At 39.1% G+C, this 22,659-nt stretch overlaps 1 protein-coding gene and 1 non-coding gene across 6 annotated transcripts in view; one reads left to right on the top strand and one right to left on the bottom strand.

Moving 5' to 3' along the window:
- PSD3 (pleckstrin and Sec7 domain containing 3) overlaps positions 1-22,659 on the top strand; it is a 571,701-nt gene that overhangs the window by 466,994 nt on the left and 82,048 nt on the right. The gene's annotated exons all lie outside the window — the stretch shown is intronic.
- On the bottom strand, positions 10,597-10,735 carry LOC117199000 (small nucleolar RNA SNORA70). Its single transcript, XR_004480179.1, has one exon. It is a non-coding gene; the product is annotated as a small nucleolar RNA SNORA70 (small nucleolar RNA).

The following is a 22,659-nucleotide window of genomic DNA, read 5'->3' as shown; positions in this document are numbered from 1 at the left end:
GGTCTCTTTCCCACAGCCCTCTGGGCAATCTCCTGAAAGTCAGCCCCACTGGCCTTCAAAGCTAAATATTCTGGGGGCTCATCTTCCCAACGCAGGACCCCTGAGCTTGGGAGCCAGATGTGGGGCACGGACCCCTCACTCCATGGGGAGAACCTCTGCAGTTGTAACTATTCTCCCGTTTGTGGGTTGCCCACCCCAGGGTGTGGTCTTGGCTGTACTGCGACTCCGCCCTCAAACCCATCTCACTGTGGTCCGTTCATTATGTCTTCAGTTGTAGAAGATCTCTTTTGATAGGTTCTGGTCTTTTTCGTAAGTGGTTGTAATTTTGTGTGTCTGTGGGAGGAGGTGAGCTCAGGGGCTTCCTGCTTTGCGCTTGTGGGAACCCCACTCAGCTTTATTCTTTGGAAGGGGAGGCTTTCATGTGGCTGGATGCGTGATTACTAGCAGCACGGCAGAGCATGTGTTCAGTTCTGTCTCCTGACTTCCACTGTAGTGTATTCTGTGGCACGACTGTGACCTGTGTGACTGACACCCACGTGGTTGCTCTGGTGAGAGGAGAGTTCCCTCCAGCAGGGGTGAGATACAGTTCTCGGAGAAAGGGTGATCTTCTTGGTAGACAGAGCCAGCGACGTTCATCTCTTTGTCCCCAACACACACACACCCCCTTTCTCCATACATTGAGTTCAAACAGTGCTTTTGCCCAACATGGCACAGTTTCCCATCTCTAACCACAGATCTCCTTACCTCTGTCCTGTGTGTCTAGCTGTGGCTCCCGTCTCCAAGGCTGGTTGGTGTCCATTCTCTTCAGGTAGGGATGTAACTTAACTCTACAGGCTAACTGAAAAATACAGAATATCTGACATACTTCATATAAAGTACTAGAGGCAAAAAACAGAATAACTGCAGTTTAAAATGCCAGTTCTAGAAAAGGCAAAAGAGGCAGCAGAACAGCTGTCACTGATTCAATGTCTGTTGCTACATCAAGCAGGATGGGCTGACCACGCTAATGTACTTTTCACTGAGTCACTTCCCCGGGTAACTTATTCCAGAGCATCCCCAGGTTCAACCTGTTGACATTTGCTTTGTCCATGTTTTCCTGGGCCACCTCTGAGAATTTTTGGAGAGAATCCCCCTGCTGGAAGCTCTGATCGCTTAGCAGCCCTATGAGTAAGAGCACAGGCCCAAACCATCGCAGTCCCCTTGCACCAGGCCAGAGGTTTTCCTGCCAGTAAAACTCCTTTAAAAGCCTTAGTTATCCCCTTTGAGAACTTCTGGCTGGTTAGGGCAGTTTTAAGTGTCACAGGGCTTTTTTTCTGTTTAGCAGCTTAAGAAGTTCTGCCTGTTACCTGCCTCTGCTTCAGTCTCTATTTCTGTTCCTGCTTCAGAACGCAAAATAGGTGGGAAAACAGATGGATCAGGTAAGATGGGGCTAATTGGGCCCAGTCTCCAGACTTCACTCCAGCTGGTTGCTTTATCACGGAGGGCTTCTTCACTTCTGCCTTTGAGAGAGGGTTTTGGGGAGGAGTCTTGAAGTTTCATCCTTTAATTCCTCAGGCTCTTCCTAGATATTCCCATTTCAGTTTTTCATGGTTTTTAAAATCACATAAGTATGGGCAGATAATCCAACTTTTTCAGTAGAAAGTGCATAGTTTCTAATGATAATTTACATACACTAAAATTTACCAATTTAAATTACATAGTTTGAGTTCTGAAAAATGAATACAGTTGTGTGACTACCATCACTATCAAGATACATAACATTTCCATTACCTGAAAAAGGTCTTGCTGTTAATTCCTTCCACCTTTACTCCCAGCCCATGGCAACCACTTATCTGTCCTTGGGCACTGAGCTTTTTCTTTTCTATAATTTCAATAAATTGAATCATGCATATTTTTTTGTGCTTGGCTTCTTTCACTTGGAAGTGTTCTTTGCAGATTCATCCATATTGTGTGCTGCGTTAGTTTGTAGTTTGTCTCCTTTTATTGCTGAGTAGTATATTCATTCCATTGTTTGAATATCTTACAGTTTACACATACACCAGCTGGGCATTTGTGTTGTTTTCAGTTTGGGGCTATTATAAATAAACCTGCTTTGGATATTCTCAAACAAGTCTTTGCATGTACATATGTTTTCATCTCTTTTCAGAAGGTACCTACGAGTGAGGGAGTGAGCTTGCTGGGATGTGTACTAAGTATATATTTAACTTTATAAAAAACTTCCAAACTGTTTTCTAAAGTGTCTGTAATATTTTGCATTTCTGCCACCTGTGCATGTTACGTCCTCTTGAAAAAATGATCCCTTTGTCATGAAATGACCTTCCTCATTCCTGGTCACATTCCTTATTTTGAAATCTACTTTGTCTAATATTAATATAGTAACTCTACCTTTCCTTTCAGTTTTTGCTAGAAATTTTTTCTAGCTTTTTAATCTTATTCTGTGATCTTGTCTTTAAAATTGTTTTCTACAGCATACTTGTGGGTCTTTTCAACCAACAATCTTTTGATTGGAGTGTTTATACCATTTATATTTATAGTAATTACTGATATGCTTGACTTTATAGTAATTTGTAATAATTACTGATATAGTTGACTTTAATTCTGCCATCTTGCTCTTTGATATTTACTTACTCCATCTTTTATTTTTTCCTCTTTTCCTGACTTGTTTGGGCTTGTGTGTGTTTTGTGGCATCGGGGGGTTCGGTCTTTCTTCACTGTTGGCATATTAGCTGTACCTCTTTGTTTAATCATTATATGAGTGCTGGAGGGCTTACAGTATAGTCTTTAACTTGTCACAGTCTGCCTTCAAATATTACCACTTCATGTGTAGTTTGGAATCTTTATAACAGGTTACTGTGCTATTGTCATACATTTTAATTATGTATATAAAACTCATACTCCATTGTTATATTTTTCCTTTAAACAGAAAGGTATTCTTTACTTTTACTCACATATTGACCATTCCTGGTGTACTGGGTTCCTTTTTGCAGTTTCACATTTCTATTTAGTATCTTTTTTTTCTGCCTGAACAATTTCTTTCAGTATGTCTTATAGTAAACTGCTGGTGAGAAATGTTCTCATGTTTTATTGTTTTTTAAAATGATATTAAGGCTGCCCCTTAATTTTAGGAATTTATGTTCACTTGTATGTAATTCCTTGGCAGTGTTTTCTTTTTTGTTCAGTAATTTTAAAATGTTGTTCTGTTGTTCTCTACCCTGTGTGGTTTCAGACAAAGGGTCTGCTATCATTTTCTGTTCCTCTGTACCTAGTGTGGGTTTCTCCCCCTCTTGCCACTCTCAAGATTTTTCTCTTTATATTTGATTTTAAGCATTTTTATTATGAGGTGCCTTACTTTATGTTTTCCTTGTCTGTTTTTTTTTTTTTTTTGAAGTTCTTGGATTCATTGGTTTACATTTTTTACTAAGTCTGGAAATTTTTCAGCCATCATTTTTATAGCACCCACCCCTCTTCCTGGGACTCTAGTTTCCTGTATGTTAGACTGTATTACACAAAAGGTTCGTTGAGACTCTGCTCAGTTTTTTTCCTACTCTTTTTTTGTTTTTTTCAGTACTTTAATAATTTTTGTTGCTATATCTTCAAGTTTACTACAGTATTTTTATTCCATATATAGTATTTTTATCTTAGAAACTGCAATGTGAAACTTTTATATCCTTCATTTCTCTCCTTATCGAGTTTGTATCTTTCTTAATATCCTTGAGCATATTTTTCATATTTACAATAGCTGTTTTAAGGTCCTTCTCTTCAAATTTCTTTCTCTCTGTGCTTTTCTGGAACTGTTACATTCTTTGCATTTCTAGTAATTTTTGTTTTCATGCCAGACTTTTTGACATTTTTGTGGGTGGATTTGGTTTTATTCCTTTAAAGAATGTTGTATTTTATTCCATTGTCCAAATGAGTAACTTGCAGATTAGCTGAACCCTTTAGAGGCTTGTCTTTACCCTTTGTCATGGTGGATCCAGAGCAGCCTTTATTTGGAGACTTATTTAGCTCCATTAGTAAAGCATTATTACCCTTCTTTAGACTCTCTTCAATGCCCTGGTGTTAATGAAGTCTTTCCACTCTGTCTGATAAGAACACAAGCTGTTCTTAGCCCTCTGTGAGCTCTTAAAATTACTCATTCCACTACTTATTTCTGATGAATTGGACCATTTCCGTTCACGTGTGTTCAGATCAGTGCTCCAGCCAAGACCTGGGGATTCCTCAGAGCTGTCGCTTTGTGCAGCTTTTCTCTCTCTTTTATTCTGCTCCATAAATTCTAGCCACCTCAGCCTCACCACACTCCCTCTTCAGCTCCTCAGCTCAGCACTACTTCCAGGCACCTACTTTTACTGCTAGATCTTAGACACTGCCTCCAAGCAGTAATCTGGGCTTACCTTATTTGTTCCTTTCTCTTCTAAATCACAGTTCAGATCTGCCTATTGTACAGTGTTTGAAAACTTTTGCTTTACATATACTGTCCTATTTTCTAGTTGCTATGATCGGAGGGCAGTTTCTGTAGCAATTAATCTTTAATGAGCATAACTAGAACTAAACTGATTATTGATCCCTGTTGTTAAGAAATTTCTTTCTAGTTGCCTCAGACCTCAAGACCTAATATTTACTGAGTTATGAAAGTGATAAGGAATTCTAGGTATTTGAGTATGACCAGGTGTGTATTTGGAGTCCCAGAACAGGATTTGTCTTCTTCCCAGCTGATCTTTTCCATGCTTCCCAAATCCCTTTTGTTGGACTTCCAATCGTATCTGGTTGAACTGGTTTATCTCACTGCTAGATGGCTACTGCTTCTTGGAAATGCACCAACACCTGACCTGCTTCTGAATGCATCCTTCTGTTTTGAGAGGTAGTCACCATAAGCAAATTTGAAGTATGTTTTATATTACTCATATCTAATGTGCTTTAAAATATATCACTTTTCATTTCTAATACATTAAAAAAATTAAAAACAGCAGTAGAGCTTTTCTGGAATAGGAGATCCAACTAATTTTTGAGAAATTTGTGTAATGATACCTTTTGGGCATATTATCCTGCTAATAAGTCTGTAGAAATTTATTCGGATTCATCGTGTTCACTATAGCCAGCGCTGTATTACATTTGCATGTATATGTAAACATGGGGAGGTGATCTGACGATAGATATTACTAAAAGTTTTTCATAAGTGAAGATTTGGGTCAAAACTCTATGGAAAGATTAAAACCCTGATTAACTTGTCTCCAAAAGACCACTTGTCCAACTCAAGGTTTGTATATTTCATTTTTTTAAATTAACTCTAAGTACTAAATTTGTCAGAGTATTTCCATAATTCCTCATATAAACATTTTTTAAAACTTGGAGATATTCTTTGCTCTTATTTATTTATTTAGTCTTTTAAAGATATGGTCAGCTCGGGCTTCCCTAGTGGCGCAGTGGTTGAGAGTCTGCCTGCCGATGCAGGGGACGGGGGTTCGTGCCCCGGTCCGGGAGGATCCCACATGCCGCGGAGCGGCTGGGCCTATGAGCCATGGCCGCTGAGCCTGCGCATCCGGAGCCTGTGCTCCGCGACGGGAGAGGCCACAGCGGTGAGAAGCCCGCATACCGGGAAAAAAAAAAAAAAAAAAAAGATATGGTCAGCTCAAAAATTTGTCCAGGAGACAAATCATCATTAAAAGCAAATGTTTTATCTCATAGAAGTATAGGTGCTTACCAAACCCATTAAATCTGACATTAAGCGAAAGCTTTGAACGGTCAAATTTAGAAAACAAAATGTATCTTCTGCATTTTGTCAGGTAGAATGAAAAATAAAGTTCAATATAAGCTCTTAGCTTTATTAACCTGGTGCATGATATTTGTGGAAATCAAGAAAGTGATTGGAAACAACAAGGTACTCAAAATATGAATGTTCTAAATCATGATGAATAACGAGATAATTAAGTGATTACTCAATATTAGTACTTTTTCCTAAGCACTTCATGCATTGCTTCATTTAATCTTCACCTTATGAAGCAGGTATTATTACTATTATCCCCATTTTACTGAGGAGGAAATTCATCTTAAATTTGTTAGCCAAAGCTGTAATATAGAATATCAGGATATCTCGTGGGACTAAAATCTGATTATACCAAACTAATTGTGGCACATTATTAAAAGCAGTGCCCATGAGAAAATATGTTTAGAAAACATTTACGTTCTCCATGTTTTGTGCAATCAGTACCATCTACTACAATGTAGCATGTATTTAGATGGCTAGAGGTCTCAGTCGAGGGCCAGTGGGGCCTGAACATTTCTTTTACTTAGCCAACCTAGCACTTTTTTGTAAATTGAATTGTGTGAATTTAGTTAGGCATTTTCTGGTTAGCCATAGTTTCCGCAAGCCCCTATATCATTATGCCAGGCCTCCTTACACAATAATTGCTACTTTTCTAACCCCAGAGTCTTTTGAGGTTGTGACCCACCTCCCCTCACCCCTGCCTCCCATTTAGACTGAGGTAGCCTTAAGGAGACGGGGGCAGACAGATGGGCAAGACCATACCTAGTGCTAAATTGGTACTTCAATGGTATCAGTGTGGCAAAAAATGAAGTGCTTATCTAGTTTTACTACCACAGCCTATATAAGCTGAGGTGCAAGAAATTAATTTTTTCCCTACATGAATTAAACACTCCACAAGTACCTAAGACTATACATGTACAAAGACTGTGTTAAATATAGCTTCTCTCCTCTTAGGAGCTAACATTTAGGTGTACCATACAGAGAATAATTACCATCTAGAATCCACAGCACAAGTTTCTAAATACATATATTGTTAGCTAAGGTACCATATAAAACATTCAAAATTGAGTGGGAGAAGTACAGTTGGGACCATGCTGACATTCTCCCAGATAACAAGATATCCAAAGGACAGTGGAATAGATAAGAGGGCCCAGAAGCAGCAGTGTCCAGTGTTTATGGTAACTTGATTATACAACAGAGGAAGTGATTCAGATATTGAAGACAACAGAACTATTTCAGTAAATGGTGCTGAGGGTGTGGGCAGTGATATGTGTGGTCGGGGGAGGTATGTGGTGTCTGTGGAGGGGGTGAGGTGGGTGTGGTGTGTGTGCTTATGGAATGAGGGGGGGGGTGGTATGTGTGTGTCTGTGTATGTTCCCCACCTCAGCCCAACCAGAAAAATCAGTTTCAGGTAGATTAAAGGTAAACATTTGAGAGAGAAAATCTAAAATGTTTAGATCAAAATGTGAAGCAACATCTTAATGACCTTTGGGTAGAGAAGGCTTTCTCAAGATTTAGAAAAACAAAAACAGTGAAAGGATATATTGCTGTATATGATTACATTAATGTGAAGACTCCTCTTTTAAAAAGTTAGAAGATAATCCACAGTATGGGAGAAGATACTTTGTAGCATATTATATTACTAATAATGGATTAGTATTGTGTGTGTGTGTGTAAAGGAATCTTAAATTAATTAGAAAGACGACATAACAGAAAAATGGACAACAGTTGGAACAGACCATTCACAGAAAAATAAATTGCAGTGATCCATATATATATATGAGGAGATACTTAGCCTCCAGTAATCAAGGATATTCAGATTAAACACACAGTGAGATATCATTTCACATATGTCTCATTGGCCAGAATTTGAAAGAGTGATAATACCAAATGCTGGCAAGGATTTTAGAGCAGTGAGCACTCTTCCACCCCATGCATGTGAGTGTCGGTGGTATTACCACTTTGGAAGACAGTTGGCAATAATCAATAAAGTTGGAAAAGCCTACACCTGTGTCTCAGTTAACCCAGTCCTAGGTACGTATCTACAGAAACTCTTGCCATTTTACAAGGAGGGGATTGTTCATAGCAACATTATGTTAGATCAAAATAAAACAACCTAAATGGCCCTTAATAAGAGATTGGAAAGGTTTCATATATTCATATAGTAGAAAATTATGTAACAGTGAAAAGCAAGTAACTAGAGTTACAATTTTTAACATGAATGACTCTCACAAAAGGTAATGTTTAATGAAAAAAAGCAACTTGCAGAAGAATGTGCATATATGGTAACATCTTAAAGCATGCAACACAGCACTATTTTGAATAGGAACACATCCACATAGGAATCATTAAATATGGCTTAGTGGTTACCTCTGGCAAGGGGAAGAACATGCAGTCAGTGAGGAGTACCTAGCAATTCAACTATATTGACAATTTTAAAAAATTAGGTACACATATGTTTCTTGCTCTTGATAGCCTTCTGATCTCTTAATGTTTCATTATAAAATTTTTAAAACTTGATAGAACACCTGATTGCATGGGAAATTTAGAAGCAGTTGGTATTTTTCTTGAAGTCTGTGCAAGAAAAATAATAATTATAAAACCGAAAACCCCAAAATTAGTATTCACCTCGTAATATTTTAAACCTTCACCACAATAATAAAATTTTGGTTTTTTTGTTTTTCACATTTAGAAATGTAAAAAATTTAATTATGGTTATACAATGGAATGTAAATATTGTCCACCTTGACCCTGTAAGAATACAGATGAAAAAATTTGGGGTGTAAAAGTGGAGAGGGGAGAGCCCAAGGGAAACAGGGATAGAGCCATCATGCTGCTCTTAGAGAGAAGTGGAAAGGGGCTACCTAATACCCAAGAAGCAGGAAATAATGTTGTTAGCATGCTCTTAAAACTACTGGGACAACAAATAAGATGCAGATAAAAAGCCATACAAATGTACTGGGCAGGTGGAATGGAGCAGTCACATTTGCTAGTCCTCATCTCTCACAGCAGAAAATCAATAGAGAATTTTACAATCTATTATCACAGCACATTGTTTAGGGATATGATGCAAATTAACTACCCCGAGAAACAGTAAATGTTAAAAAGTGGTTTCTTTTGGAAAATGGTATTGGAGGAGTTGGGAAGAAGTGAATCAAAGAAGCTAATTATGTGGACATACCACTTTAGTAATTTTGAAATATTTGAATCACATTTCCAGTATAGATCCTTCATTGATTTTACCCACCTGAGATCTGTTTCTATTTGAAATATTGAAATGTTCATTGCTTTTTAAGGGTGTGGGAGCCATATTTGTTTCACATTTTAGATCTCATTTTAAACGCTTTGGATGTAAGGAGTGTTGAGTAGTGTCTTGAGAAGGTTAGGGGGTTTCACTCACTTTAGAGGGGTTTACACATTGCCTGTCAGTGAAAGTTTTGAAAATTCAGTCCCACATGTCAAATTTGAGAGAGTAGATGATATTCTGAGTCACACTTACTGAAAATAGAGTTTATAATGGCACTGCAGGCAGAATTCTTTGTTATTGTATAACACTGGGAACAGCGACACTGTAATTAAGAGATAATAAAAGTGGAATATTTTTTCCCCAGAAGACAGTGTCTCCTCCTATTAGAGAAAGACTCTTTAAGTGGAGGCAAAGCAAAGCAATTATTTTAAAACTAGGCTAAGTTCCCCCTCCTTGCCACTTTGCTGTTCTGTGGCAGGGTTGTATAATGAAGCCCTTTGACACAAGGCCAAAGAGCAGTGCCATGAGGGTGGCCATTTGAGTCCTCAAGTAGGAGTTTGGTGGCGGTCTAGTTCTGGTGGCATTTTATCTGTGTTCGATGAGGAGTGCCTCTTCACAATTCTACATTTAGACTAAATAACTTTTAGGTTTTTAAGTTCCATTTTGATGGCTCTTGTCTTTCATTTAAAATCCACCCTTTCCTTCATTAGTGTTGGTTAAAAGAGGTCACCCACTGTTCTCAGAAGCAATACTTTTGACAAGGAATGTGGAATAGAAACTATAATCTTTTAGCACCAAAAAAACTCTGTTCGGAATCTGAATATTTCTTTCTGAAAGAAGAATGCACAGTTTTCACTACATCTGATTTTTAGAAATTATTCTGTTTGTACTGTTGACTCATTCTATTTGTATTTTCAGTATAGTTAAAATTTAGGAGAAAGAAGAAAATAATCTTCATTTCTCTATGTTTGTTTATTACAGTTTATCAAAGTCTTCAGTAACCTGATGTAAATTTGAAATTAAAAATGCAATACTGGTTTCCTAAAGGAAATAATTATGGTGATGGAAATTTATGTACCAAAATTTTATCACTGGATAGTACAGAATTAAGAATTTGAGCTTTGAAACTAGATAGATCATTGATTCATTTTAGAAATTTTTTTTTCTTTTTTGGACAAGAAAGTAGAATTTATTGGTGGGCAAGTAGGGAGGGGACAGTGCCAAGGCTCTCGCGAGTGCAGGGCCCACCATGTGTCCAGGGGCCACGATTAGGGATGTATTTGACCTCACAGCCATCTGGGATGGGCCTCTTTTCTGCCACCATGCTTTCAAATTCATCCTCATTAAACTGAGTAAATCCCCCCTTCTTGGAGATGTGGATCTTCTGGCAGCCAGGGAACTTGAACTTGGCCCTGAGGAGGGCCTCAGTCACATGCTCCTTGTTCTGCAGCTTGGTGCAGATGGACATCATGACTTGGCCAATGTGGACCCTGGCCACTGCACCCTGGGGCTTTCCAAAGGCACCTCACATACCTGTCTGGAGCCTCAACTGGGGACAGCATACCAGTCACGAATGTCCACTGGAAAGGGCTGAATCCAACATCCCTTAGGGCAACCCATACTGGCAACAGGCTCATACACTACACTACCAAGGAGCCTGTTGTTTGCAGCCACTGCACACCAGGCCCCCATGGGGAAAAGAGCACAGTCGGCTTAATTGGCTGCAAAGTAGAAATTCTTTCGAGCACCAGCTGTGTGCCAGTCCATTCACTCTTGATGGGAAATAAGGAGAGAGAGGGGATATACCTGAACAGGTGTCATTCAACTGAAAGCTGAATTGCAAAAGGAAGTCCATAACATCTTTGGATACAAATGGCATATATGAGTATTCCAGTGAGGGAAATAGGTAATGCAAAAGCCTCAAAGGTGAGAATGCCACCTTAAGGTGCTTATTAGCACAGTGTTTGGCACATAGAAAGAATCTAATTGTTATTTAAGAACTTAATTATTATTTTAGGTAATATTAGCAGCAGCAGCAGCATTATTGCCATCATCATCTTGGAAACAGCTGAATGACCAGCAAGAGCAATACAGTGTCACTCTTGCAGTCATTTTTAAAATGACATATGATATATAAGTAGAAATGTTTAAAGGAAACAAGTATGATATCCCAATTTTGTGGCAGACGTGTGTGTAGTAAAATGATTAGGAGCTTATATACTGAAATGCTCTCTGGTGGTTAGACTGATGATTTTACATATTTTTTCTATGTGTGTTTTTTTCTGTTATTTTCCGTATTTTTTATTTACTTTGAAATTTTTTGCCATTGACACTGGATGAATATAACTTACATTATCAGGGAAAATCAGTGTTTTATGTTAAACATTTGTTATTTAAAATATAACATCAATGCAATAGAATATTTAAAGGCCTAATGAAATATAATGATGTCTAAAATATAGTAAAATGTTTTCAAAATAAAGACAAATGGAAAAAGGTATAACAAACACTTAAGCATGATTACCAACAAAAATTGACTGTTAAATAACAAAAAATGCAATAAAATAAATTTAAAAGATATAATTGGCTTTATTAAACCATCAGTCAATTAGGCAGCATCCCACATTGCAAGCAGAGAGGAGCTTGGAGGAGCCGTACAAAGTCAAGGCTTTTATAGGCAGGAGAGAAGGGAAAAGGGGAGAGTGGTCACCTCATCTTCTTCTGGGGTATGGAAAGGGCCTGTGTAGCAGATTTCCTCATTGCTGCTGACAAGAAACTTCCAGACTAGTTGGTTAAGACCATTCCTGGAGGAGGTTGTACTGCAATTACTGCAATTAGGTTAGTTATTAAGCCTCGGTCTGGTGAGGTGGGCTGAGCACAAGTGACTCCATTTGGGGCCTATTGTCTCTTTTTTAAGATGACTTATGATAAGGTGGTGGGTATTAAACCTCCCTTTTAAAAATCTGCTAATGGCTGTTGTGGTACTGTTCTTACCATAAATAAATTGGGGATGGGGATCGTTGACAAATGTTTCATGTTGTTTTAGCAGCACTTAGTAATTTGTATCAAGGCTGCTTGTTGCAGTCCTCTTAGGAATGCAGTCCTGGTTACAAGGTGGGAAGTCCCAAGGTGGGAAGGGGTGAAGCTCTTCCAAGCACTGGCAGTCTAAACAAATGGAAGAGGTTGGCCTGACATGGAAAAGCTAAGAGTTACACACATGGTGGCATCACTTCAGATGCAGTTCATGGCAGTGCCTGTTTTCTAGCATCTGTGTCAGCGTTCTAGTAGGAAGGGTTGGGAACCGTGTTTTAGAAAGGGGAGCTGGCAGTCTCTCCTGAAGCTCCTAAGTTTGGGGTAAAACAGTCAGACTGCTGTCATCTTCCCTGAGAACAGCCTCTGTCTGCAGGCTGCTCTTCCTTGCCACTAGGAATTATTTTTGTTGACTTGTAGTAGCTTTTGCCCAGGGGCGTGTTAAAGGTGCCAATGGGGCTTGGGCTATTTTACAGTTAAGGTAGCCTACTTGAATTCTATTTGTAGAAATGCATGCTCAGCAGCATCTTAGACTCTAAAGTTTATTGGTCATAAGGTGCTTGTGAAGTTGAACAAACTTGATTTGATGTCACTTGATGAGCCAGATTCAGGCTTATCTGATTTAGCAGTTGCCTGCATTCCTCAGACAGACTGTAATAATTTACCCTTACATTTTATTTTAGTATGTTGCTCTCTGTAAGTTTGATAATGAATCCTGTAAATTGCTCAAAAAATTATGAAAAAACATAGTATGCTTGATTTTCTTGGAGTTCAGTGTTCACACCTTTCACATATAATGAAGTTATTGAACTTCAGTAACATTTTGCTATTGTCTAACTTTTTAAGGTGGTTATTAAAATAGCAAGTTCTCCAGCATCTTCCTTCAGTTTATAAGAATTATGAGCATGGTGACTATGGTTAATAACACTGTATTACATAATTGACAGTTGCTAAGAGGATAGATCTTAAAAGTCCTCATCACAAGAAAAAAACTGCAGTAATGTATGGTGATAGATGTTAAGTACACTTACAGTGGTCACCATTTTGCTGTATAGACAAATATTGAATCATGTTGTACACCTGAAACTAACATAATGTTACATGTCATTATATGTCAGTTTTCAAAAAAAAGAATTATGGGATGGTGTTTGTTTCCTAGAATTTAAAGTCCCTTTCCACAGATGTCCATTCTTTAATAATTATTGAAAACCCATAGCAATTTGTCAAGCTATGTTTGTTCCTTATGAGCCTGGGTCTTTACTGATACCCTATTTCCATATCCAACATCCTCTTGTTGAAATAATCTGTATGAAAATTTTGTCCTGCCTCTTATTTGCTCTTTAACCAACCTGAGTTTTCAAATATATTTCACCTAAATGATGGAGACACTTTTTTAAAAAATTATCTTCAATGTTTGTTGAGTTGCCTCATCTACATGCCTATTTAGGACATCTGATGCTTTTCTTCTTTTTCGAGTTTTTAATCTGTTCTCTGGACACAGTAACAAATAGTACTTGCTTGGAGATTCCATTCTAGTATAGGGGGAGCTCAATAATAAATAGGTGGTATTTCAGGTGACTGTTAAGTGATCCAGAGAAAAATAAGGCAAGGTGAGGAGAGAAAGCCCTGGGGGAGGTGACATCTGAGCAGCGACCTGATTGAAGTGAAGGGGCAGAGGTCATGCTGGTATCTGGGAAAGCAGCAGCGAAGAAAATGTGCGGGATGTTCATCTGTCAAAATGCTAAAAAAGTTTATATGACTCTAGTATTTGTTTTTCCTGAAAACATAGCTGTATATTCTGGGTTATTTTTGTCTTTCTCGCTGCCTGCACACTTTTCCCATAACCTTAGCTCATGATGATATGTTCTTATTATGTCCTGCCCTCTTCTCCAACCTCAGCACAAGTCCTTTACATTCTCCCTGTGCTTCTAGCAATGGCTAGCTGTGAAACCATCTCTCCTAGCTGAGTGGAGGAAGGTATTTGTTTACAAGTTGGGTTTGTACATTTTTATGGCTTATTACTTGGGTAAAAATTTCTCCATCAGCTTTTGTTCCTCCTCCCACTGTTCACTTTTACTGTTTGCATTCATGTTTGATGTATCCAATGTCAAGACAGGACAGGACCTGGGACAAAACAGAAACAATAAATATGTTAATGAATGTGCTGTACTCCATCCTCCCCCCAATTAAATTAAGGGTGAAAGGTTACCCCTTTTCTATTAAAATGCATCAGGAATGTCTGGGGCCGGGGTGGGGGTTCTTCTCAAAATATTGACTTTAACAAAGAAAAATTTCTGAATACATGAATGATGTTTAAAAAGTAAGTCTTTGTGTTTTAGCATGGAAATTGGATGCATTTTCTTTTAGAAGGCAGTATCCCTAACAATAAAAAATACACTTTTAAAAGATTCACATGTATTAACTCATCTGATTTTCAGAATAACCCTATGAGGTGTAGGTAGCATTTTATTATTGTTTTACAGAGACAGTAAGTGACGCATGGGGAGGCTGACTTGCCCAAGGTCACTCAGGTGAAACCAGAATTTCAAATCATGTGCTCTCTGTGGAAAATACTATGTTGGCTTTTGTCCAGAGGCCATCCTGATAAAGGATGGTGGTGATCAGTATTATGAGTCTTCTGTAATTGAGATCCATGTTTTGATTCAGTGTCTTAGTCCAGATATACTGTAGAGAAGGTGGAGGACCAAAGAAAACCCCCCTTTTCTATCTGCTGAAAACGAAATCCTCATTTAGAACCTTCTCTGACTTGTAAACCCTACACATGGGTAGAATTAGTGACTTCCTCCTCTCTTTACCTGCTTGAAACCTCCACTGTGGTTGCTTTCGGTTAGTGCCATGCTACCGGTAATTTGGTTTATACAACTTATCACTGTTAATGTGAACTGTTTAGGGGTAGGGTTTGTGTCCTAATAACCTTTATGAAACAACACTGTAAAGTAATTATTGTATGTTGTAGTGTCATTTTATAGATTTATAACCAGAGATGTTAGGCAACTTGTTGAAAGTCAGAGAAATAGTAGACAGCAGGGTATGAATAAAATCCAAGTTTCCTGGTTCTTGGTCCAGAGTACTTTCTGCCATTCCAGAAAGATCAATTTAGGGTAAAAGTCTTGACTTCTTAAAGGAATAGAATCACATCCAGAGTGAACATCATCCTGCCAGGGGCATCCTGGGGAGCATATTCTTCCAATTCTCTCTTGTGTTTCATGTTCTGTTCTCTACCAGTGATGTAAACCTATTTCTATTATAAAAAGAAGGAAATGTTTTTCAGGGAAAAGCAATCTGTATAGGTTGTACTTCTAGTTCCTGTAAGGCTGCCCCAGTTTTTCCTTTTATAAAATAGAGTTGACTGCAGGTAACAGCTCCCAGTCGTAAAGAGAAAGATTATAAAGATTAACTGATTTTTTTAAAATGTGTAAATTGCCTTAAATGTTTCGAAGGTAAATGATTTAGAAATATAAGATAGTAATAGTACTGTTTTATTTCTACCACTCTGTTATAAACCTGGAGATAATTAACACTATGAGTTGCTTAATATTGTGTGAGTTTTCTCCCAAAGGTAACTTCTGTTGTGCGCAGCTGGGATTCCATTGCTTCAAGCAGTAATCTGAGTGTCTCAGTTACTCAACTAAGATTTAATGGTACTTCTTATGGTGGTGCCTGAGAATATTTTATGAAAGGAAGTTAGGGATAAATATACAAGGATTACTGTTAACTTCACATAATGATTTGTAGGGAGAGCTGTCATCCATGAATTTATCTAAATCCTTTGCATACCAGTCATAGAAAGCAAACTCCCCCTGCCTGGGGTGCACCTTCAGCTGCCTCAGTGACGTAGAATTGAAGAGCTTGCTTCCTACCAAGGTAGCATATCTCTTCATTCTATAGTAGAGATACTTTAAGAATTTTGCCCAGTTTTCAGATGCTGTCACTAGGGAATTAAACTTTAGAAATGTCTTGTGCCTTTTACAAATCTCGTACAGACATGTCCCAGTTGTACAGTGTAGAAGGGCTTTTGCTGAGCACATCTTTGTTTCCAAGATTTATTTTGGAATGCCCTCAGTGGTGTTGCATTATATTTTAAATGTCTTTCTCCCATTAACATAGAGAAATTGAAGGTATTTTACATGGAGCTTATTACATCCTCACATTTCCCTTGTTTCCTAGCCTGGCAGGGCCTCCATTGTTAGCTTTCAGGCCATAACTTAAGAATTGTTTCTAATTAGTGTGGATATGGCTTACTGACCTTCTCTACCATTTGGGGAAAAAATGATATTTTTGTCACTTTACTGGGGCAATGGAAGAATATTTTTCAGGCCAACAGACAGGAAAGAAAGGTTTGTGTATTAAAAGAAAAAATAGACACTGTCCATACTATGTCTTTCTATGCTTCTTAAGTCTTTCTGATATTAAACTTGAAGAAAAGGAAAAAGTAGATAATCAGGGAACCCACAGTGTGGAGTGTTCAAAAACAGGCCAAGATTTTGATGAAAATAGAAAAATTGGAACAGTAAGATCTTAAACGCAATCTGTTCCCAGTTCGGTTCAGAAGAAATTAAAGTTGGAGAGTATAGCATGCAAATAAAAACCTTTGCATGAAGCTTATACCTTTTGGTGAATTAAAAAAATAAATATCTTTATTTTCTGGCATATATCCGTCATTACTCTTTACTGAATATTTCATTGCTCGGGAGTATTTTATACCTTCCTCTTTATGAAAGAAGGGTGACAGGCTGTGCTTTCATTCTCGGTTGTGCATTTAACTATTTTTTAAAGATCAGTGGTAGTAACTGAAGCCAAAATATTGTTCATTGTACTTCATATTTTCAAGAAGACTTCTTCAAATGTATAATAAAGATAAGGTCAGAATACTAATAAGAACTGGTTTATAATATTGAAGATTTAATGATAGTTTCACCACTGCTCAGGTTTGGAACAACTGCGAATTTCTCTTTTGCAGAAATGTGTTGTGTGTGTGGTGTAAAAAGTCACAGAGGCCTGTTGACTTTTTTGTTTCTTGTTTTACTTTGAATATCACCCCTATATCTCAGAGTCTACCAACTCAGTGTGGATGAGTCTAGTTTGACTGCTCTTTCCCTGCATACAAACCAGAGTAAAAGTGGCCAGTGCGATGGGGAACCTAGTGCTGCAGGTTAGTGAAGTCTCAGAGTCCACATCTGTAAAATGAAGAATATAGAAGTGGCTCCTCACAGAGTTGTGGGCTTTAGTTAACATACATCCAGTTTTGGAACAGTGCTTAAAACAGTATGTTCTCGATAAATGTTAGCTGATGCTATCACTACTGCTACAATTATTACTGCTGTTAGCCTTATTACTCTGCAAAATGCTAGGTGAGCTAGGGGGCAGACACAGGATCGTGGCTCAGTTCTGAGCTGCATCGCCATGAGCAGGGGTGCTTCTGAAGGCATCAGGGAGATCAGAGAACACACCTGACTTGCATTCCCCTGCTGTCCTATCTTCTCATTCCCTGCCGTCTGTGCTTACCTCACTGGAGTAGTACGCCTGACTATTGCAAAGGATTGTCACCTGGAGAGTTTCCCTTAATGTATCCATAGAACATGTTTCCTCCTCCGAGTTGCACTAGACAGTAGCTTTGAAATCCGTATGTAGGTAGCCCCCTCAGTAGCTTACACCACCTCTCAGAGCTGCAGATGTAGTTATAATGGAGACATCAATGTGAAATAGAGGCAGTGATGCCTAACTGAAAGGATCATTTGGATCAAACAGAACGTTTATAATGCGTGCCCAGTGCTCAGAGCACTGTAGTATAGGTGCTCAGTTAGCACTGCTGCCTTCCCCTTTCTTTCCAGTTCTTTGTCTTTATTGTGCACCTCTATCCATATTTTGGGCTTTTTCTCTCATGTGGGCGATTGTAACAGCCTCCTTCCTTGTTCTAGTTTCTCTCATCCTGTCCTCCGCTCCTATCTCCTTATCCTGCTTCAAATGAATTCTAGATTATAAAATTTGTGAATGAATTCTTCAAAAGAAAAGAAAAAATGAGAAACTGTTTTTTGGCAACACGATGGCCTACAAATTCCAAAACTCGTACATTATGAAACATCTAAAAGTGATTAAAATATTTTTAAACACCTTTTAAATGAGTGGATGAACCTGTAACAATGAAAGGGAAATGAGTACAAATCTAGGAAGTGAGCTAGCCCTGGGCCTGCTAATCCCTCAGGGCATCTGTGGATCTGGGTGCCCAAGGAGTACTGGAGATAAAACTACCAGCTTTTAGCACAGAGGACAAAAAGATAGAGTATGAAGGAGCTGTGAAGCCGCCTGTGGGGTAGACTGAGAAGTTAGAGTATCAGAAGTTTCAATAGCGGAGACAATGGAGAGACAGTATTCAAACATATGATGACTGCAAGTGTTTGGAAATGATACCTGAGAAGCCCAGAGCTGGATAAACGTGAAGAAACCTGTACGTAAACAACATGAAGTAATGTCTTCATGAGAAAAGGTAATTGTCCACCTAGACTTTTTTTTAATTAATTAAGTAATTAATTTTGGGCTGCATTGGGTCTTTGTTGCTGCACATGGGCTTTCTCTAGTTGTGGCGAGCGAGGGCTACTGTTCTTTGCGGTGCTTGGGCTTCCCATTCCAGTGGCTTCTCTTGTTGTGGAGCATGGGCTCTAGGCGCGCAGGCTTCAGTAGTTGTGACACACGGGCTCAGTAGTTGTGGCTCGTGGACTCTAGAGCACAGGCTCAGTAGTTGTAGTGCACGGGCTCAGTTGCTCCGTGGCATGTGGGATCTTCCCAGACCAGGGCTCGAACCCGTGTCCCCTGCATTGGCAGGCAGATTCTCAGCCACTATGCCACCAGGGAAGTCCCTAGAATTTTTTATGAAATAAAGACGTTTTCATATGAAGAAAAACAGAAAAAGATTTGCCACCAAAAGACCCTCACTAAAAGAACTTCTAAGTATAGATTTCAATAAGTAGTTGAAAATGGCCTCCAAAAACAACCTGAGTTACAGAAGTAACAAATAAAGGTAATATTATAGTAAACATGAGGGAAAATCTAAGCAGACAGTGGCAATTTATACAAAATGTCTACTTCAGTAGTATTAAACAGACAAAAGTAATAGACACTGTTATCATGTAAGGTTGGAGACAGTTGATGAGTTAAAATACACCAAGATTCTTTTATTTTCAAGAAGAAGGAAAGCAGTCTTTGGACTCTGGGTATGCATGTTAAAAATAGCCGTGGAAGTGTAGTCTAGTGCACACAACGGTATCTTTTGATCAAGTTTGGCAAACACCTTTTCACAGTAGGCACCCAGATATTTGTTAAAATGCATCTACCTACCAACCCGCTACCACCCTTGTAGTTAGAGCCTTGCAGTAGGATACATCCAGTTTCCAGTCAGTAACTTCACTGATTCCTTCCACCATGTTCATTATGTAACTACAGTTATAGCTCTTTCCCCAGCCTTCTGTACTTAATAATGAATGTGCTATAATGTCAGATTTAACTCCCTCTACAGTTGTCATTATGAGGGACAACCCTCCTCATTCAGTGGGGTCCAGCCCTGTGTTTCACGTGGCAAGCCTCACCGAGGGTGCAAAAGCCATAGCTGCAGTGTGTGTGTGTGGCTCTAAAATCAGGGCCGCTGAGGCTGCCTCTACAGCCTTCCCATCCTGTTTAGTGCACAGTGGTCCTTTTCTTCCCTGAATTCCACTGTAAAATGGAGGTAATACTAGTGTCTTATTTTTAGCATTGTGGTGTGCGTTAAACAACTAAGTTATAATTGACCAAAAACAAGATTAAGTTTTACACTTCTGTGGGAGCTGGAAAAATAGAGCATGGCGCACAGGGCTAATGCTCCCTGACTCAGCATTGGTCACCCACAGCTGACTTGCGATCAGAGTTTGGTTGGAGAGATCTTTGGGATCCATTTCTAGGAGGCTTAGTGTGGTAAAGATGAAGATCTGTTAAAAGTTTTTGTGAACATGTACACCAATTTGTTACCAAATTGGTGGACTAGACCCACACTGGGGTCCTAACCCGGGTGGAGACTCCTTGTCTCCGTCAAGGAGGTTCTTTTTCTGCTCGGATTCACACAGCCACTAATGAAACCAATGAAGAGCCTGGGACAGCACAGCCTTTATTCAATGGCCAAAGAATGGAAAGAAGCCAGAACTCGGTTCCCAAATCAACTTCTCAACCCAATTCAGGCAGAGACACAATGTACAGAGGAGGGTCCAGGTAAAAGGGTGGGAATTGGAAAGAGAGGGAGGAATATTCATGAATAGAGGTATGGTTTGGATCCGGACCTGATGCAACACTCCTTTTCAGTCCTTGTATGGGCTTTTCCAGTTGTTGCCATGGCAGTTGTCAACTATCCTGGTGTCAGTGGGTGTGTCGATTAGCTAATCTGGCTCAAGGTCACTGGAAGTCAAATCTTCCCCCATCTTGGGCTTAGTTGGTTCTGACCAGTTCTTCTTTTTCTCCTTGCAGCTTCCTCCTGAAACTTAGATAAGAGCAATTGGTTTGCATTTGAGGGAGGGGCAGGGTTATGATTCTGGGGCAACAACCTTGGTAACAGATTAATAGATTTCTACTTGAAAAGCAGAAAACTAGATTTGTAAATCTTTAAACTGAAGGAATCTCAAGATGCCACTAAATTAGTTTTAGGGCTTTGGGGAAAGCCTTTCAAATCCAGGACCTGTGTTCCTCCTATAGAAAACAGAAGGGTTTATCTAAGTTCTTCTCCAGCATTAGCCAGTGCTTTGCCTTAAGTTATATGAATTATCCACATTTTAAAATGAAGCAGCTGAAGTCCTGAGAGGTTGGGAGACTGGTCGGGAGTTACTGAATTAGGGTTAGTGGGTGAGAGGAGAGGTTTGAGACAAGGTCTAGAGACCAGCTGGTCTGCCTTCCAGCAGGTACCTCCACCACACCGCTGCCTCTGTCCTGCTCTGCAGCAGCTCCTGCAGCCCGGGGCCACTTCTGTGTGCCCTGCTCTCACATGGACCAGATCAGGATTTGACATCTATTGAAAAAGGCAGTCAACATTTATTTCATATATATATATATATATATATATATATATATATACACACACATATATGATGATCTATGGCTTTCTTTATAGTAGCCACTTGTTTTTCTTTATAAAGAAGGTTATGGCGCTTCCCTGGTGGCACAGTGGTTAAGAATCCACCTGCCAACGCAGGGGGCAAGGGTTTGAGTCCTGGTCCGGGAAGATCCCACATGCCACGCAGCAACTAAGCTTGTGTGCCACAACTACTGAGCCTGCGCTCTAGAGCTGCGAGCCACAACTACTGAGACCACGAGCCACAGCTACTGAAGCCCACACTCCTAGAGCCCATGCTCTACAACAGGAGAGGCCACCGCAATGAGAAGCCCCCGCGCTGCAATGAAGAGTAGCCCCTGCTCGCCGCAACTAGAGAAAGCCCACGTGCAGCAACGAAGACCCAACACAGCCAAAAATAAATAAATAAAATAAATAAATTTTTAAAAAAAAGAAGATTATGGTATACATTTTTTGATCATTTATTTTTGAGTACACACTTTAAAATCTTACGTGATGGAAACAGATGGGATGAAATTTTTTTATTTCCCCTGGAAACCTACAGAGTGGATGTTTTGAGTCCTATTTTGCCAGGTGGATATCTCAGTATGGTGTTGGCAGGAGCACCCGTGTTCTGTAGGTGGCTATTCACCTACTTTCCAAGCCTAACGATTCTTCAGTCAAAGGAGATTTAAAAGATTTACTTAAGAATAATGCACTTCCTAATTTAATCAGGCGTCCAGGTTAAAGACAGCCTAAAGACAGCCAAATAGTTGATAACAGAATAAGAATAAATGGCCCTTCCTGCATATTTGGTAGACATTAGAGAAATGGTATTCAGGTAATAACCTTTTCCAGTTACGGATTTTAATTTTATCAAGATTAAGAATAAATAGTAAACTGTTTTGCTAATCTGTGCTTTTACTTTAGGACAATCTGTAAAGTTTTATATAAGTCAATAGAGAAATTCTACTTTATACTCCAGGAAAATATAAATAAAGGAAATATAAGGACTTCCGGAAGAAACTTAGTTTGGAGAATTTTTATAAAGGTGCCTAATGTCTGCCTTGCACTATGCAAGGTTCTGTGAATTCTGAAGATGAAGGATATCTGTTCTCAGGTTATTCACAGTCTACTGAAAGAGGCATTTAGAAAAAAAAAAATTATGTTACAGGGCAGCATGATCTGCAGCAGAGGTATCACAAATTGCCACAGGAGTAATAATAATTAAAGTTACAGTCCAGCTGGTGGATGTTTGGGAGAAAGGCCAAGAGGAGTCCTTTTATATTCCGGGACTTTTTTCTTATGACTCCTGGAAACTTTGACGAAGCCATGAAGGCTCTGGTTCGTGAGCCCTTAGATTAATGTGTATTTCCAATATGCCTCTTGCTTTTTCAGTCTTTTAGTCACCTCTACTGGAGCACAGACCGCAGAGCCTTGCTGCTTGGGCTCAGAGTCCTGCTTCTCCTCTTCCTAGTTATGTGACCATAAGCAGAGTACTTCTCTGTGCTTCAGTTTTATAAAAAGACAAGAGTAATA

The sequence above is a fragment of the Orcinus orca genome, chromosome 21 (assembly GCF_937001465.1).
Source record: "Orcinus orca chromosome 21, mOrcOrc1.1, whole genome shotgun sequence".
NCBI lineage: Eukaryota > Metazoa > Chordata > Mammalia > Artiodactyla > Delphinidae > Orcinus > Orcinus orca.
The sequence above is the reverse complement of the archived record's forward strand: the minus strand, read 5'-3'. Positions and strand labels throughout refer to the sequence as shown.